This window comes from Ascaphus truei, chromosome 2, assembly GCF_040206685.1.
Source record: "Ascaphus truei isolate aAscTru1 chromosome 2, aAscTru1.hap1, whole genome shotgun sequence".
Taxonomy (NCBI): Eukaryota; Metazoa; Chordata; class Amphibia; order Anura; family Ascaphidae; genus Ascaphus; species Ascaphus truei.
The window spans coordinates 484879472-484893285 of NC_134484.1; positions in this window are offsets into that span (position 1 = coordinate 484879472).

A 13814-nucleotide genomic window follows, 5' to 3' on the forward strand; every position below is an offset into this window, starting at 1 on the left:
CCCCTTGAAAGTTCGGGATTTTTTCCCATAGACTCCAATGGTGGCCAAACCCCATTGACTGGCTACGGCGGAAGGCTCCCATTGACTTCAACGGCGGCATCGCCCTGTTGAAAGTCTATGGCGGGGATTCCCATAGCCACCAATGGCGGCGAATTGCCATTGAAAGTCTATGGCGGCGAAGCCCGTTGTTTTCAATGGGGATTTAGTGAAAAACCGTGATTTCTTTGTAGCGGAGTTTTATGTATTAAAATGTAAAACGGTTTTAAGTGTATTTATGTATCTCCGGTTTCCCAGGTCGTAGCAGGTTGCAAATTGAACCATAGGGTGTCCCCGTTCCGGCATTGAGAACTGAGAAGTTTGGACCTGCTGGACCCAAAGGAACCGGATATTTTAATATAATATGTTCATGTTTTATCCAACTTACTGTATTCCGAGATATGGGTAAAACTCAGAGGAAATTCCTTTGCATACCAGGGTAGCATATGGCCAGCAAGGCGACCCAATGTCTAGGGCCTGAGTATGTTTCAAAGGATTTTGTCCCCTCCACTGTTTGCTTGAGGGTGGAGACTCCTCAAACCAGAGCCGTCTTCAAGTGTTCCATTTCACACCTCACAACAAAGGATTTCCTGCCCTGGACTCCATTTGGTAGACTAGCTGGCATTCCTGATATAGAGAAGGGGTTATAGAAATGGGACCCCCGAGCTCTACTACGCATATTCCAACTAGCCGGGGGCATGGGTCAAAAAGTGTTCCCACGTTAATCACTGGCTAGAGGTAATTGAGAACCAATCCCAGGTACTCAAGGTTAAGGATAGGGCACAAAAGGTTTATAAACTGATGTTCACCCTGTATCCTTGGTCTTCAATTTATCATCTGAATGCTACCTGATTGCCAGAGAATTGCTATGCTTCATACTTCTCATTCCCCAACCCCAAAGTAAGTGTACTTCTTGTTTGTTACTGTATTATTCGTGTGTTCACCTATCCAAAGGAATAAATATACTTTATTATATATTATATATTATATATATATATATATATATATATATATATATATATATTATATATATATATAATATTATATATTATAAGAATCTTTTTATTGTTTTTTAATTGTTCCTTGTTATATTTCCTATCATGATTTGGATCTATAACAATTTAAGATTTGGTATGGTATTTGGTATTTCCATTCAGAATCAGCCTCATAAGGAGCCTGTTACGAATTCTTGGAGTTTTGCCTCTCCATATGAATTTAGATAATGATTTCTGCATGGCGTGAACATCCCCATGGGCCAATGGCACGGTTTGAAATTGGTAAAGGAGGCGGGGAAGGAGATTCATTTTAACATTGTATATTCTACCCAGCCAAGATATACTGTAAGAGGACAGACGCCCCAGATCTCTTGTTAGAGTTTTTTAGTAATTTAGGGTAATTTGCTCCATACATCGTCTATAGTTCCTTGTAATGTGAACCCCCAGATATTTGATCGCATTGGGTTGCCAATTAAAGTTAAACTTTAAGGATATTAATTTAGGGCCACAAATTTGGACTGGTTGATTTTAAAACCTGAGATTCTATTAAACTTTCCTAGTAGGCTAAAAAGGTTGGGCAGTGAGGTGAGAGGCCTCAACAGCGTGAGCACGATGTCATCTGCAAACAGGGCAGTCTTATGTATCTGTTTGTTAATTTGGAGGCCCATTATATCCAAATTCTCCCTTATCTGAGCTGCCAGCGATTCCATGCAAAGTGCAAATAGCAAAGGCGACAGCGGGCACCCCTGCCTTGTACCGCTTTTTTTCCCCCAAACGTTTTTATTAGGCATAGTTATTTTTATATACAGTGATTTACATTTCAACTCTGGCCTAATACAGCATTGTTTTCCTTGTTCAAGTGGGGGGGGGGGCGCCCCCAGGGCCACGTCATGGTCCATGGGGTGTGGAAAAAGAAGAGAAAAGTGCAAGGGGATAGAGGGGAAGAGAGGGAGGGTGGGGAGGAGAGGGATGAGAGGGATTTGTCCCTCCCTCCCCTCGTCCGGCAGGGCCCCATCATCCATAACTCAAGGCTCTTCCGCGTTTCCGTAGCTCAGGGAGTTATTTTCCGGTTTGGGTTAATGGGTTAACTAGGGTTCCCACCTTCAGTGGAACGCTTTAGAAAGGCTGTGAGTTTTTCCATTCTCATAACTTCGTTGAGTCTTTTCTTCACTAATTGTTTTGTGGAGGGCGCCATCTTCTTCCACGAGTATGCAACCAAGCATCTTGCTGCTGTAAGAATAAAGGAGATTAATTTCCATACTGGGCGATCGATTTCCTCTAACGGTCTGCCCAGAAGGAAGGTCAGTGGATCAATAGGAATTGTGAGGCCTGTGACCTCTTTAATTAAATCTTGTATTATAAGCCAGTATTTTTGAATTTCTGAACATAGCCACCAGATATGGTCCATGTCCCCTCTATGTCCACAGCCTCTCCAGCATAAATCCGAGGCCAGAGGGTAGATTTGTTTTAATCTCACTGGGGTAAGATACCAGTGATACATTATTTTATAAATATTTTCCTTCACCGTGGTACATATGGAAGTTCCTGAGGCTGCGTCCCATATTTCTTCCCATTCCTCTCTGTCTATAACTGTGTTCAATTCCGCTGCCCATTTGAGCATATAATCATGTGCGGTAGGGTTCGCCGGATTCTCCATTCCGGCATATATTTGTGTTATTAGACCTTTTTGATGTGCCCCTTCTTGGCTCAATTTCTCAAATTTTGTGAGAGGGACAAATTTCAACGTTGGGGACAATTTTTGTAGGAAGTGCCGAATTTTGAGAAATTTGAATGTATCTAGGTGAGGTACGTTTAGCTTGGTGCGTAATTCTTGAAGACTCAGGAACTGTCCATCGCTCAACAGATCCGCGATCGCTCTGATCCCCAATGATTTGAATAGGTCAAATTGTTTAGTCTCGCACCCTGGGGGAAATTTAGGGTTGTTAAATATTGGGATGTGTTGTGAGCTGGGGGAGGAGAGCTGGAATTTAGATTTGGCTTTCACCCATATTTCCCATGTGTGTCTCATTGTTCCTAGTTTGAATTTGGGCGCCATATCGGTTCCTCTGTCACCGCACCAAAGATAAGCTGGTAGAGAAGGCGTTCTGGAGTATTCAGATTCAATTGCTAGCCAACATAGCTGGTCTGGGTCCGAGTTCCACATGACCGCTTGTCTAAATTGGGCTGCTTGGTAATATTTAGCGATGTCCGGGACTCCCAAGCCTCCTCTTGTCCTAGGCGCCATAAGAACTGATCTAGCTACTCTGGGTCTCTTCCCGTGCCAAATAAATTGAAAGATTTTGTTTTGAATATTTTTTAGTTCAGAACCAGGGATATGGATCGGGAGCGTCTGGAAAACGTATAATAATCTGGGGAGTATATTCATTTTAACTGAGATCATCCTCCCGATCCATGAGATCTGGTATCCTTCCCATTTATCCAGATCTTTTTTAATTTTCCTAAAGAGGTTTGGATAGTTATTTTGGTAGAGGGAGCAATAGTTCCTTGATACATGTACTCCCAAGTATTTGATGTATGAAGGGCTCCATTTATAGTTGAAGTTTAGTTTCAATGTACGCATCTCTGGTTCTGACAAGTTTAGGTTGAGGGCTCCTAATTTGTCACTATTAATTTTGTATCCTGATATTTTACCAAATTCCGTTAACTCCTTGTGGAGGTTGGGAAGGGAGATCTGGGGTTGCGTTAATGTTAGAATGATATCATCTGCAAATAATGAGACTTTATAATTTATTCCACCAATTGGTACCCTCTGTATATTTATGTTGTCTCGGATTTTAGATCCTAGGGGTTCAATTGTTAGGGCGAAAAGGAGGGGAGACAAGGGGCATCCCTGTCTCGTTCCGTTTTTTATTTCAAACTTCTTTGCGGTTCCACCCGGAAGTTTCACCACCGCAGAAGGACTGCAGTATAGTGCTTGCACTCCCTCTAGGTACGTATCTTTGAAGCCGAATTTCTGCATTGTTTTGTCAAGAAATAGCCAATCGATTCTATCGAACGCCTTCTCTGCGTCCAAACTTAACAGAACCGCTTTGGTAGTCGTGAGGTGGGCGTGATCAACAATATTTATAATTTTGGGGGTGTTATCTGAGGCTTGCCTGCCTGCGACACACCCCACTTGGTCGTTGTGGATTAATAGGGTTCAATCTATTTGCTAGGATTTTACTGTATAGCTTGAGATTTTTATTTAGTAGGGAGATTGGCCGATAACTCCCACAGAGCAGCGGATCCCTACCCTCTTTGTTGATTATGGCGAGGTTGGCCTGGGTCATTGATGGGGGGATTGGGTTGCCCTCCATAAATGAGTTAAATAGGCATAGTAGATGTTTAGATAAGATCGGGGAAAACCGTTTGTAATAGACATTGGAGAAGCCATCGGGGATTTAGAGATTTTTAATGTTTTTATTGTGTCCACCAGTTCTGTTTGAGTTATCTTTGCATTAAGTATTAGATTTTCCTCCTCTGACAACGTTGGTAGGAGGCAATCGGATAGGTAATTATTAATGGGTTCAGAGGCTGGTATCCCCGTACTTCCGCCCTGAACCTTGAGGTTATAAAATTTAGTATAAAATGTGGTAAATTCCTCCGCTATTTTCTTCTCATTATAGATTATTTCGCCCGATCTGTTCTTGATCGCCGTGATCTGTGAGCGTTTCTGTATACCTCTTAATTTGCTAGCCAAAAGTCTGTCGGCTTTGTTGCCCTTATCATAATATTTCTGGCTAGTCCATGTGAGGGCCTTTTCTACTTCTTCCATTTGGGACTGTTTTAGCTCATTTCTGGCTGCGATCAAGGTTTTGTAAATCTTTTTCGAGGGGTTGATTTTGTGCTGCTACCCAGCTTTATAATTTTATTTGTCAGATCTGTTATTAATTTCACCTTGACCTTCTTTCTGTGGGATGCAATTGAGATAAAGATTCCTCTGATTGCTGCCTTATGGGCTTCCCACAGGACCGCCGGTGATTCAACTGTGCCCATGTTGAGAGCGAAATACTCCCTAAGAGCCGCTTTAATTTCCCTTTCTACTTCCGGGTGGTTCAGTAGGGAGTCATTCAGCTTCCAAGTGTAGGATGTTGATTTTTGAAATGGGGTTCAGAGAGTTATTGTGATAGGCAAGGGCATGATCTGACCAAGTAATTGGGGCGAAGTCCGAATTTGTTGAGGCTTCCAGAATAGTTTTGGTAGCAAAAAAATAGTCTATACGAGAGTATGACTGGTGTGGCGCAGAGTAAAAAGTGTAGTCTTTTTGGCCCTGCTGCTGGATTCTTCAAATATCCATCAGGGAGTATTCCTAAGTGATCGCTTTAAATTGTTTCTCTATTTTCTGAGAAGGGGCCCTTTGTGAGCGATTTGGGATTCAGGTTCTATCCTCAGTGGGGTTTATAACCATATTAAAGTCCCCGCCTATAATCAAAGAGGATAGGTAGGTAGGGTCAACCTTTTCTAGTACTGCTTTTAGAAATTCTGTTTGATTTTCATTTGGCGCATAAATGTTGACCAGAGCGATCGCCGAGCCAGCAAGTATTGTATTGTATTGTATATCTTTATTTATATAGCGCCAAAAGTGTACTCAGCGCTTCACAAAGAATACAGTACAGGGAATTTTAAAAATACAATAAGTGCAGCAAAAATCAGACAATAGGAAAGGAAATCCCCGCCCCGAAGAGCTTACAATCTAAGAGGTTTGAGGGGAAACTTACAGAGACAGCAGGTGAGGGAATAAGTGCTGTAGATGGGTGTTAAATGAAAAGGTTAACATTATTTAAAGGGGAAGAGATGGCAGGGAGGTGTAGGTGAGATCAGGTGTGTATGTCTGGCTTCAGGCTTAGGAGAGATCCCCAGCAGCAGGACGGAGTAGATAGAGGGTGTGAATAGAGGATTTGCGTGGGTGCTTTTTATTGAGGGGTAAAGAAGATGGAGATATATGAATAGAGTTGGAGACATGGGGCTGGTAGAAAGAAATGTGTATTTTGAAAAGAAGCGAGGTCAGAGCAAATATAAATAGTAGCAGCATCATGGCAGCAGTAGTTGAGGATTGAGGGTCCGTAGGTGTTCTGTAGTCCCCTTGTTTCCCTCCTGTTGAACTCCCTGTTAAACTCGACCATGCCACTTAAAACTGGGCCACTTTGAATCTTGGGCTGCTTTTCAAGTGAGCCATATACCATTAGAAATCTACCCTCTGGGTCCCATGTTGTTTTAGTAATATTGAATGGGGTTCCTGGTCGGAGTAGGATAACTACTCCACGCTTTTTGCTGTTAAATGATGAGAAGAAACCCGTAGGGAATATATTGCTAATTAATTTGGGCAGCTCTTGAGATGCAAAGTGCGTCTCCTGGAGGAAGATAATATCTCCTTTGGACCTTTTCAGCTCCTGGAGTGCTAGTCGTCTCTTTCTGTTATTGTTCAAACCCTTCACGTTCAGTGATACAAGTTTAATCGCTGACTGACTAGCCATTTGGGTGGTGAAGTTTTGTTCCTTTTGGGATCTCGCCCTTCCCACCGGGGGATCCTGGTATATTAATTTAGAAAGCCTTTTTACCTCGTCTGAGATATGCGTTCTGGAGATGGGTTTAAGGTCGGCCCGACGAGGGGATGGGGGGAGGGAGAAGGGAGGGGCAGAAAGAGGGGGAAAAGAGTCTGCTGGGACAGGGTCAGCAGCAAGATGTATAGTAGAACGAGGTCTGCTAAGGACCTCCAATGAATACGGCCAGGGTTGGGTGCCGGCATTTGGACTTATGGCCCAATGGGGGGGATCCAATGGCTCAGGCACGGACGTGCAGGGAAGGCACGGACCAGATATTTGCATGATGTAAGCTCTTCTTTAGTGTAGAAGGGGGGAGAGGGGGTAAGAAGGGGGGGTGAGTGGGCGGGGAGGGTAGAGGGGGGGAGTGGTGATGAGAGGGGGGTAGAGGGGGGGGTATGGGGAGCTCAAGTTGATGGAAAGCAGGGCAACACACAGTGAAGATGGTAATGGAATAGTGCACATTGAGGAAGTACCCCCTGTGTTCGGTGATCATTCTCATAAACCTTGGACAGGTGGGGGGTGGGGGGGAGATACGGGATAAGTAGGGGGGTGGGGGGCAAGGGGGCGGAGGGAGACCCAAGTTGAGAGAAAGCAGAGCAACACACCGCAAAAATATTATTAGAATCCATGTCGAGCTTTGAAACAGTTCTACCTGAACCTATTGGTCGGTTTTATACCCCCAGAAGGGGAAGGGTTTTGCGGTGCATACTGAGACTTCTGCTAGCATCTATAATATTGAACATTGAGAAAGTACCTCCTGTGTCTGTTGGTCAGACTTATAAACCTTGGACATGGAGGGAGCGAGGGGAGAGGGGGGGCAAGGGGGGGAGATGGGGAGTGGGACCCAAGTTGATAGGAAGCAGGGCAACACACCGCGAAAATATTACTAGAATCCATGTCGAGCATTGAAACAGTTCTACCTGGACCTATTGGTCAGCTTTATACCCCCAGAAGGGGAAGGGTTTTGCAGTGCACACTGAAACTTCTGCTATCATCTATAATATTGGGCATTGAGGAAGTACCTCCTGTGTCTGTTGGTCAGACTTATAAACCTTGGACATGGGGGGGAGGGGGGAGGGGGTGGAAAAGAGGGTGGGAAGGGAGGGAGGGGAGGAGGGAGGGGATAAGGGGGGGGAAAGTGTGAGGTAGTCGGGGTTATGAGGGGGTGGATGCCTACTTCAATCTACTTGGTATAAGCAGGTTACACTTGACTGAAAACAGTAGCCACGGCAAGGCTACTGACATATGTTTCCCTACTCACAGTAAAGAAACATTCATAACACCAACAGTGGTAAACATGGGGGCAGATTTTAAAACTTCTGAACCAGGGTGTGGGGACGGCTTATCGTACGTCCTGTTTGACATCCAACCCAGGTGTCCTTGAGCCGTGTGTTTAGCCTGCGGGGTAATGGGAGAGCATCATTTCTGCTGCCGCAGCTGTTGTACTCAGTTGATCTCCGGTTATCCCCTGGCTCGCATAGGGCTCTGTAAGTGTCTTTCCGTTAACTATCAAGGATCAACTGGGGGGGGGGGGGTGGGGAAACTCGCTGGAGGGGAAGCAACATTAAACATGAACCAAGGCTGGAAAGCTAAAGTCCAGTATCCAGGCCTTTGAGTAACTATAGAGGATTACTTACAGTTAGTAGTCCTCAGTCGTGATGCCGGGAAACAGTGCCCTCCTCCCCCCTCCCCGCTAAAACCCAACAACCCTCCGAGCCTGACGGGTTGATGGATCTCTTCCGTTGTCATCAGGCCAAAGCGGGAGTGAGGGCGGCTCCATCTGTAGGTTTCCTTCGCGGCTGCTGGACAAGAGTCGGACGGGGATCGCGGTACCGTAGTTGCGCGTCTGGATGGATCAGGCGGGTTCTAGAATGCGGTTGGCTCTCGATCCGTTGGGTTCTGCAGCCGTCGCTTGGATGCTGGTAAAAGATCGTAGGCAGATGTCGAGTCTTTGGTGCTTTTTATCTGTTTCTGGTTTGTCTTTGCGCTGTGGTTCTCCTCGCGGTACGGGTGCTGCTGGGCTCCTCCTCATCTCGCTGCGGCAGTTCTTGCGGTTGATCCGATGTCCAGGTAAGCGGTGGGGACCATATCCTCGGGGCGGCGTATAGTTAGGAATTTGCCACCGTTGCTTGCCGTGAGCTTAAATGGGAAGCCCAAACGATACTTCACCTCTTTTTCCCGCAGGAACGAGGTCAGAGGCTTCATTTCCCTTCTTCGGCCGACAGTGATTCTTGATAAATCGTTAAAGATTTGGAGGGTTTCGTTCTGGAAGGGCGATGATTCTTTTCCTTGGCAGGCCGCAATGATCTTTTCCTTTATAGTGTAGCTATGTAATCTCACGATTACATCGCGGCTCCGGTTGGGGTCTTCTGATCTTGGGACTAGCGCCCGGTGGGCCCTGTCCATCTCTAGATCTCTGTCCTCCATAGGGCCGCAAAGTGAGGTGAATAACTCGGCTAAAGTAAGGACGGAGCTGGCCAGGAAGGATCGCCTCGGGGACCTTTCGGATGCGCAGATTTTGTCGCCTGTCCCGATTCTCCTGGTCCTCTTGTCCGTCTTTGAGGAGGGAGATTTCCTCTCCCAACCGGATAATTTCCTCTTCAGCTGCTGTTTGCCTTGCGAAGGACTCCTCTAGTTTGCCTTCTAGGCTCGTTGTCCTTTCCGTGAGGCCAGAAACCTCCTGTTTAAAGTCCGCTACTGCAGCTTTAAGTTCCGCTTGTAGGGATGTTTGTAACTTGGTATGCATGGTAGAGAACAGACTTTCCAAGTATGATCTCGTGATCGGCTCCTCCGTGTCCATTTCAGGGATTGCCTGCTTTCTCGCTCCTTTATTCAGGGCTGCTCGAGATTCCTGTGATCCTCGTGCTCTGCCGCCATCTTGGATTATCGGCGCGGGTCCGGGGCACCTCTGCGACGGGGAGAAAAACTTTGAAACCGCCTGGTTTGCTGTTTTTTTAGTTTGTTTGGACATGCTCCCGTCGCTCCCCTTGTTTAGGGTTAGTACAGATTCAGTGAATTTTGGGTAGAAGAGCGTTATATATCTGGCTTATTCTGGTGGGTCCGCAGAGCTCCCCTCCTACACCACCAAACCTGATGACGTCACCAGAAAACCCCTGCCTTGTACCGCTTTAAACTGGAAAAAGCTCTGATGGGAAGACCTGATGTACCAACCTTGCTGAAGGATTAGCATACATCGCCGAAATCACTTTTAAAATTCTACCCCCGAACCCGAATGCCCCCAGAGTGGCTTAAGGGTAAGACCAGTCTATCCTATCGAAGGCTTTTTCGGCGTCTAAACTACTGTAAACACCATTATAGGTATCTTTTAATTGTTGGCCAATTCGATCAAATCAATTAAAGTCTGGTGTTGTCAGCCGTCTGTCTGTTAGTTATAAAGCCCACCTGATCTGGATGGACCAATCTGGGTAGGATATGACCCAATCTGTTAGCTAATAATTTAGAGTTAATTTTAATGTCTGTGTTTATCAAAGAGTTTGGTCTGTAGCTTGTACAGATCGTCAGATCCTTACCCTCTTTGTAGATCAGGTATATAGAAGCCGGAAATTAAGCCCCCGCCAGCACTGCATTATACATCCTCAGCAAATGTGGGTTTAATAATTTATCGAATTTTTTTTTTTAAAGGACTATTTTATTTCGTTTTGTCCCATTCCCATAAGTGATTTGTGATATTTTTGTAATTCAAGTTGGGTGTTCTGTATGTAAATTAATCACAATTTATTTTATCACACATTTTTATTCAATCAAGGATTCAGATGGTAAAGTGGTAAAAAGCTTGGTCTCCTGTGACACTATCAAATCCTGTGTCTCACACAATTCTTTTCCTCACTTTTAAAGCTTTACACTCTTCTGCTCCTCCTTACATCTCAGCCCTAATTTCTTGCTATACACCATCCCAACTCTTGCGTTCTGCCCAAGGATGTCTTTTCTCTACCACTTTTGTATCTAATGTCCTCTCCCACCTTAAAGCTTTCTCACTGACTGCCCCACACCTCTGGAAGGCCCTTCCCCGCAGTATCCAACTAGCACCCTCTCTATCCACCTTTAAGACCCACCTGCTTAAGGAAGCATACGAGTAGCTCCATGGCTGATAATTTACAACTCATACATAAACCTTGGCCACTTGCAGACACACTTACCAGAACGCCCTCCTACTGTCTGTACGTTCTTCCTACCAACCAATTAGATTCTAAGCTCTTTGGAGCAGGACTTTTATGTCTGAAGCACTTCTTCCTATTATGTTTTATTTGTTATTTATATGATTGTCACGTGTATTAGTGCTGTGAAGTGCTATGTATACTAATGTCACTATATAAATAAAGACATAGATACATAGATACCTACCCTGTGTAACACTTGGGTGACAAGGTTTTCTTACTGAGAAACATTTTATACACTCTGCACATGAGAAAGGTTTCTCCCCTGTGTAAATGCTCTGGTATCTGAGGAGTGTCCTCCTATTACGGAATTGATTATGATGTAATCCCCTTTTTTGAATTGTTTGGTCTGTGTTGAGATGTCTCTCAGTGCTGAAATGTTTTCCAAATTCTGTACAACTAAAAAGTTGCTCCCTTGTGTAAATCTGCTGGTGTAACAAGAGGTCCCACTTTGTATAAAATGGTTTACCACACTCTGATACAAACAAAATTATCAATAGTGGCGCTCTAGAATAACCAAATAAAATACAACCTGCCTAAACCCCCAACATACTATATGTGATAAACAGTGTGATCAACAGTGTAATACAAAATATAAAAGTGATACCAATACAAACAAATATGGATGCCGCTATAACCCAGTGGAGGATCCTTCTCACGATCCCATGTAGATAGAAGTGGTGTAAGTCATCGGGAAGCGCAAGCCATGGAAAACAGAAAAAAAGTCTGATGGTGCAGTACACGTGATAATTCGTGAGTTAATATATTGATAAAGGTCTGTGTGCAAAATACTCACAAACATATAGTGAGTGCTGTTCACAAAAAGGTATCTTTAAATCTCAGCCCACCAAGGATGATTAACACCAGGAGCTTCTGGAGACCTTATATATAAAAAGAAACGGACATAGTGCAGACTGGAAGGACAATTTATAAAAGCAGGTAAGTGGTAAGGGATACACTCACATGGTAGTAGATTTAAAAAAGCATTTAGATCCTGCGATCTGGATCTCGGCAAACGAAGCGTGTGCTCTCTGCCTCCCCTGTATATCGGCGTGCGTGTCACCGGTGCGTCTCACCGGATCCGGAAACCGGAACTGACGTCATCAGCCTGCAGGGGCTCCACTCGCTTAGGAATCTCTCTGGTCTGGTCTGGTCAGCGTCACTCTACGCGTTTCTCCGCATTCGGTTTCTTCAGGAGTGATTTGCTGACTGGTTCTGGTGGACTTATATACGCTGTGCTACAGACCCATTGGTTTATACTAATTAGATAATCGGGTGCTGGCTATAACATAGGTATATCAATTAAGAGATAATACGTATAATTAAATTCATAGTCACACATCAAGACATATGTGTGACTCCAAAAATGCAGAAATTTATTAATACATGCAACAATATTAAAAAATATATATATATAATAAAAATATATATATAATAAAAAACATTTAATAAACACAACAAGAAATATACTAATACATTTGACTGACTAATTGTTCATCAAGATTGCTGAGGTACAAGAGGCATTCTAATAGGGAGATATAAAAGCAAAATTAGAATGGATTACATGACAGGATTACAAAAAAGGTTTAATGTCAAAATCAAGATTCAATCCTAATGGGGCAATGGTTTTCAATTCATACATCCAAAAGGATTCTCTTTTTATCAAAGATAAGTCTCTATTACCCCCTCTCCAGTGAGGCATCACCTGTTCTATAGCCTTAAAAGTAAAACTGGCGGGGTTAGAATTATGGGCTATTAAAAAATGATTGGAAACACTGTGAGTTGTGAGTTTCCTTTTTATATTACTGAGATGCTCTAATATGCGTGTTCTAAGCGGGCGAGTGGTCTTCCCAATATATTGTAGACCACATTCGCATTCTGCCAGGTAAATTACAAAGGTTGATCGACAGTTTAGGTGTTGTTTTATATTATACATTTTACCTGTTATATTTGATTTAAAACTTTGAACCACCTTAGAACTATGCTGACATGCAGTGCACATTTTACACTCATAAAAGCCTTTAGGGGGATCTAACCACGTTGGGCATCTCTTTGCAGTGTTTTTTAGAGCGCTTGGGGATAGATAGCTTTTGATGTTTCTTGCTCTTTTGTAAACCATCTTTACTCTATCGGGTAGATACTCCCCCAGAATAGGGTCGTTTTTTAAAACTGACCAATGTGCATTCAAAATAGTGTTAATTTTGCCAGCATCTTTATTATACTGCGTAATAAAGGGTACTTGTAGAGAACGATACTCTACAAGTACCCTTTATTACGCAGTATAATAAAGATGCTGGCAAAATTAACACTATTTTGAATGCACATTGGTCAGTTTTAAAAAACGACCCTATTCTGGGGGAGTATCTACCCGATAGAGTAAAGATGGTTTACAAAAGAGCAAGAAACATCAAAAGCTATCTATCCCCAAGCGCTCTAAAAAACACTGCAAAGAGATGCCCAACGTGGTTAGATCCCCCTAAAGGCTTTTATGAGTGTAAAATGTGCACTGCATGTCAGCATAGTTCTAAGGTGGTTCAAAGTTTTAAATCAAATATAACAGGTAAAATGTATAATATAAAACAACACCTAAACTGTCGATCAACCTTTGTAATTTACCTGGCAGAATGCGAATGTGGTCTACAATATATTGGGAAGACCACTCGCCCGCTTAGAACACGCATATTAGAGCATCTCAGTAATATAAAAAGGAAACTCACAACTCACAGTGTTTCCAATCATTTTTTAATAGCCCATAATTCTAACCCCGCCAGTTTTACTTTTAAGGCTATAGAACAGGTGATGCCTCACTGGAGAGGGGGTAATAGAGACTTATCTTTGATAAAAAGAGAATCCTTTTGGATGTATGAATTGAAAACCATTGCCCCATTAGGATTGAATCTTGATTTTGACATTAAACCTTTTTTGTAATCCTGTCATGTAATCCATTCTAATTTTGCTTTTATATCTCCCTATTAGAATGCCTGTTGTACCTCAGCAATCTTGATGAACAATTAGTCAGTCAAATGTATTAGTATATTTCTTGTTGTGTTTATTAAATGTTTTTT